This window comes from Pelobates fuscus, chromosome 8, assembly GCF_036172605.1.
Source record: "Pelobates fuscus isolate aPelFus1 chromosome 8, aPelFus1.pri, whole genome shotgun sequence".
Classification (NCBI taxonomy): domain Eukaryota; kingdom Metazoa; phylum Chordata; class Amphibia; order Anura; family Pelobatidae; genus Pelobates; species Pelobates fuscus.
The window spans coordinates 136727689-136733688 of NC_086324.1; positions in this window are offsets into that span (position 1 = coordinate 136727689).

The window sequence follows — 6000 nt, forward strand, 5'->3', positions numbered from 1 at the left end:
ATCACATTCACACAAGTGTAGATAATATAGGTTTGTGATTTAGACTTACTACTAAGAAGAAATGGAAATAGTTTATAAACAGAGACACAAAGGGTACAAGTACTAACATGATATAACTTCACTTTTATTTAAAAATAATTAAAAATGCTCATGAGCTATACTTTAGGAAAATGTACATAAACAAAAAAGTAATAATAGTAAGAGTCTGGTACTTAAAAGAGGAACTTTTTTTCTGGTACTTAAAAGAGGAACCTATTGTTACTCAATATAAGTATTAATATCACTGGACAATATGAGCTGGATTACTCCCTCTCCCTACTAATTGTCACTCTCTAATAGTGGTAAACCATTAATCAGATTATTAACTATATGTCAAAGTTCTAAAAGAAATATAATGGAGTTGATTTGTCACCACCCACCACTAGGGGGCTGTGGCAAGCCAGTTAAGAAGAAAAGCAATAAGTTGATAGAGGTAACCAGTTTTTTTCCTAAGTGTCCTGAATCTTAATTAACAAGAACTAGACTGTCACCTACTTATTTGCCAGCCGGGACCAACCACTAAAAACAATATAAAGGACAGGAGTGCTAGAGTCCAAGATTAAAAAAGTTCTAAATAAAAGGGAAGTTTTGACATCTTAATAGTTGTACCATTTCATGTCTCTTTTGGTATATAATTGAAGGGCTAAAACCCCTGTGGTGGACAAATCTTTCTCTTTACGACTCCTCCTTTCTTTTTCTTTTTCTATTTTATAAAAAGATATAGGATAAGACGATAAATCCAAGCAGTGCCAATACATTAGAGTTAGCGTTTATTCCTGAAAAAAAAGAAAAGAAATGTAAATAGAAAAAAAAAAAAGAAATGCATCCAAATGTAATAGATTATTTTGTTATACTGATCCAACTATTTTTCTTTCTATTGTTTTGGTTTTTGTTTGTGTGCGAACCAAATGGCATAAAATGCTTCTGTCAGTGTGCTGCAAAATATATACCAAATAATTATAATTATTTTGCAGCACACTGATTTGCCCATTTTTGCTACCTTTTTTATTCTTTTGATTCAGTTTACGAATAGGAAGCTCCAAAATTCTGCCAGGCCAAGCTAACATTCGTTCGATATTCCGGTGTTTTTGAATACATTGTATATTTTCAGAAAAAAATGGTATGGCAAAGCTGAATTTTCTCACCATGCAGAAATCTAATAACAATGTATTTTAGTAGCGTACAGATCAAAATAATTAAAAAATAGTAATTTTTGCTCACCAGCTCCATCGGATGTACCGTGATCTAATAATAAAAAAAAAGTATTTGTTTAGAATAGGTTCTTTTGATTTATTGATATATTTCCACTTTACTTGAAATCCGGTTTTAAATTACTTTAGGGAATAAACCTATTTCATATTATTTATTATTTATTTATTTTATTTATTTATAAAATATTTTACCAGGAAAGATACATTGAGATTTCTCTCGTTTTCAAGTATGTCCTGGGTACACAAATCAGTGCATTGTTACAATTAGGGTACAATAAAATACAAAAACAATATTAGTACACAATAAATACAAAATTTAACATAGAACAGGTAGGAAATATATAATCAACCATGACAGGTGCATTCTGTTTTGAGGTATGTAGAGAGGGATCTCTTAAAGGACTTTAGGCTTAGGGAAGATTTTAAATTGTGCGGGAGGTTGTTCCACAATTGCGGTGCTCTGTAGGAGAAGGAGGTCCGTGCTGCTTTCTTTTTGTATTGAGGTAGACTAAGTAAAGTGTTGGTACTGGATCGGAGGTTATAGGAAGTGGGAGCAGCTGGGGAAAGCATTGTGTTCAGGTAGGGTAGGAGTTTCCCAGAAAAGCTCTTAAACACAAGATATTGCTGCCCTAGAATGCAGAAGCAATATCTACCATTGCAAACTTTATCTCCCAGCAAACCCAGACTAATATTGGCACACATTGATAAATGTGGTGATGAAGTCGTGAAAGGTGAACTGTCACTTCCTCCTGTATTTTATTGGGATAATTTAATAGCTCTAATTGCATGACAGCATATCATGAAATGCAAAGTAACATTATCCCTGACACTTTAAATTATGGTATTTCAGGGGAGATGGTAGATGTAGTCCAAAATATCTGGAGTACCGAAGGTTGCCTACCACTTGTTTAAGTTATTAGGAAACCTGACACATAGATAATAATATATAAGATAGATTGATTAGGTAGATGGCAAAGAGTGGTTATATAGATGGAATAGATAGATATACAGAGAGAGAGAGAGACAGGCAGACAAAATTTTACCTGAACGATCTAGCGGTCCCAAAGTCATACGAGCCTTGCCTTCTTGAGATGCACTGCGAGAAAGTACTCTAGAACACCCCTGGAAGAGGAAAATGTTCAAGATATTTTGTTTATAGATAATCATTGTACTTATAGAAGTGAATCACAAACATTTTATCTACCATTATATGATTTATAGTGAATGTGCCCAATCAGCATGAATTGTAAAGAGCTAAAAGCTATTTTTTGAATTTGGTTTTACTTACCGGGACACAGGAAGCCCCACCCAGTTTATAGCAGAGGTGAACCTCACAATGGAGGTACACACGGCTATAGTCTCCAATGAACTTGAACATCTGGACCGAAAAGCGTCCCTGGCTCGAGAGTCCATTTTCATAAACCTTTATTGTTGAATCATATGAATTTGGGCAGCTGAAAAATAGTATTATTGTATCTTCTTTAATACAAGCAAAAGTAACAAGGTATAAGTATATATATTCTCTATTTCCAGGGCTATTTCAATAAACAATAACAGGCTGTAGGCTTGATTTACAAAGTATTGGTGTGACAACAAAAGATTTCAAAGTCAATATTAAATTCCATAACTATACTGCATGCTTAGAATGGTGATTTGGTTGTGTTTAGTTTTATTGACATTGCTATTTCCTGGTACCAAGTAATTGCCAGGTAACTGTACCCCTTCTGTGTGGGCATTTGAGCAATAATTATGTATTTTGAGGCATGACACATTTAAGAAGGTTCACTATTTTGGTCCTGTGCTTACATGTTTACACAAACTTCAACGTGTTTCAGTACAGATTGAGTTGCATTGGGAAGTCTGTGATTGGCCAGTCACAGACAGTCTGGGCGGGATTAGAAGGTGAGGGATTGTAAAGGCTGCAGACCGGAGATCTGGAACTTTTGCAATAAGATATAACCACAATGAAAGAAATGCATAATTACATGCACATGTTCTAATTGTGGTATATTTACTAAACCATTTTAGTAATTTCATATAATTTTTTTTTTATTTATTTGGTCACGAAATGTCCCTTTAATGAAGAATTGCTATTGGACTGATAGTAGCATGCATCAATGTCCCCATGAAGGGTCTTGTTGGTTTTGTTGTTCAGCCATACATAGCAGATGACAGTCGGCCAGTGAAGTGAGAGATAGAATACAATGGTGTATAGCACCATCCATCCAGTTGGCATTTTTGTTGACTTTAACTAAGTATTGGATCACACTTAACCAGGTATTGCAAATATCTGATAAAAAATTTAAAGTAATAAAAAAAAAAGTCTACTCTTATAAATGAATGAATGGAAATTAACATATAGATCTGTCACCTGGAGAAAGATGCAAAGCAATAACCAGTCTCCTTGAGGGCAAAGGTAGGTCATGTTGAAATATGTGACCCTTCTCATGCTTTGCACATTCTATGCCAGTGCCACAAGTGAAAAGGGCTGTCGATGAATAGCATTCATGAAAACCATTTTTATATCTATAGCAAGTTTGTATACTGTGTAAAAATCTGTAGATATAGCTATAAATATATATATTTATTTTATTTATATTTTGTTGTATCTTCCAAGAGTTGGATTTGTTAAAGCTATTTTGTATTTGAGCTCTGCACTCCCTGTGCCTCTTACATGGTTCAAAGTTGCTGTGGTTATTATTTTTATTTTTTTTTTGAGCCAGGTCCTGTTTCTGCACTGTTGTTTTTGTCTCAAGTGCCTGCTGAACTCTTGCTTTCTTTTATTTTTATTTTATACGATTTTTCTGAATAGCTGGATATTAAGATATCTGCTGTAGCCCTGTGCTCCCCTTCATTTATTCCTGGTTGGAAATGTGTTGTTTTTTTTTAATGACATTTTTTTCCCCCATTTTTATAAATTTTTGGTGGGTGAGTTCTAATTTATAAAATTATTTTCCTAGATGTGGGTGGTGCATACACTTATTTGAAATATAACTGTTTATCACTTGAAATAAACTTCTTAAGTAAAAAAACCCCAAAAAAAAACCCATAAAGATCTGTATAATGTGTAAAATGAAAAGTAAGCAATTTGGAGCAAGTTAAATATCAAGGAAACATTTATTTTTATTTTTCCAAAGAGATTAACTGCACAGTAATCTACATCACAGGTATTATGTGTATATTGAAAAAAAAATCGTAGCATTTTTTATATGCACATCGTTTTTTTTTATAGTTTTGTAAAAGGGTTTAATGTCCCTTTAAACAATTTTCAAAGCGTTACTTAGCTGATAAACGCCATTTTGGAACTATTGTCATTTATTGCACCCATCCAAACAAAGCCTCTATATAACTGTTCCCATTTATTGATCACATTTGGTGCTATAATCTTACCTGTTTTCTATGATATAATATTTAAGAGGATCATTTATATTGTTCGTTGGTGTCGCATAGCAGTTTTCCATCACAAGGTTGAATGATGTAGTGTCTCCTTCAGCAATGAAAACACCAACGTACAATGTATCTGCAGTTGAAAAGAAAAGCTCTGCTTCTTGATATGGTGTTAGATAACTCAAATCTTTGTACAGTGCCATGGCCACCTTAAATTCCCCATATCCATCAATGGTGATCCACGTGTATCTGTAATTAATTGCATAGATTAGATTAATTTAAACAAGCTAGTAGAACAACAACAACAACAAAAATATGATGGTTAATTCTCCATAATGTATGATGGTTTTTTTTTTTTACTAGACATTCCAAGTTAGTTGTAAAATATCTATTTCAAGTGTAAACCTCAAAATAGAAGTGGAGTACAAACAGTTTAGTGACCTTATCCATATTTTCTGTTGGTGTATATACTCAAACATAACATGTGAAGCAAACAAAACAATTGTACAATAGTCCAATACTGTAATTAATAAATGTGTCAAACAAAAGTGAGATAAAACACTCTCGTGCAGAGATGCCTAAAATGATTGGCTCCAATCTCTAGGGTTTCTGTGCTTTTAGTGGTAGCACACCATTGCTGGAAATCTTTTAATATCTCCATGTAAACACAGAATGGGATATCTTTCTACATATTATCTAAAAAAAACTGCCAGGAATTTTCTAATTTTTAAATAACAATTTAACTCTTAATACCAACTTCCCCTGTGTAATGTAATCGGGTTGCATTTCACATCAGAGTCTGTGGTTTTTGAAAGTAATAAACTAAGTTAATTATCTTTGTTGGAAAATTAAAATGCTTATTGTCCCATGCCAAACTGAGGGTCAGGCTCAGAAATAATTGATATGGTTTTAGTATGCATGAAAAAAAATGTTATACAAAAATATTAAGTATAGGAATAAAACAGAATACCTTATAATTGGCCACAAGACTGTTCCCAGAGATGTAATCATGTCTAAAGGATACGTACAGGACACATTAATTGAGAATTCCTCCCTGTAGATAATATATGTTGGGTCTGGTGTCATGTAGATGGTGTTTCTATACACCGCATGTGTATCATTTACCTGTAAATAAAATAATACAATTTAATATTTATGTTGTATTGTAATTTCTTATATCAATTGTATATCTATGTATACACTACTAAGCAAAACATTTAGGCAGGTGTTAAAAATGCTGTAAAGTATGTTTCAAAAATAGAAATGTTAATACTTAATTTTTATCACTTAACAAAATGCAAAGCCAGTGAATGGAAGAAAAATCTAAATCATTATTTAGTGTTACCACATTTTGCTTTCAAAA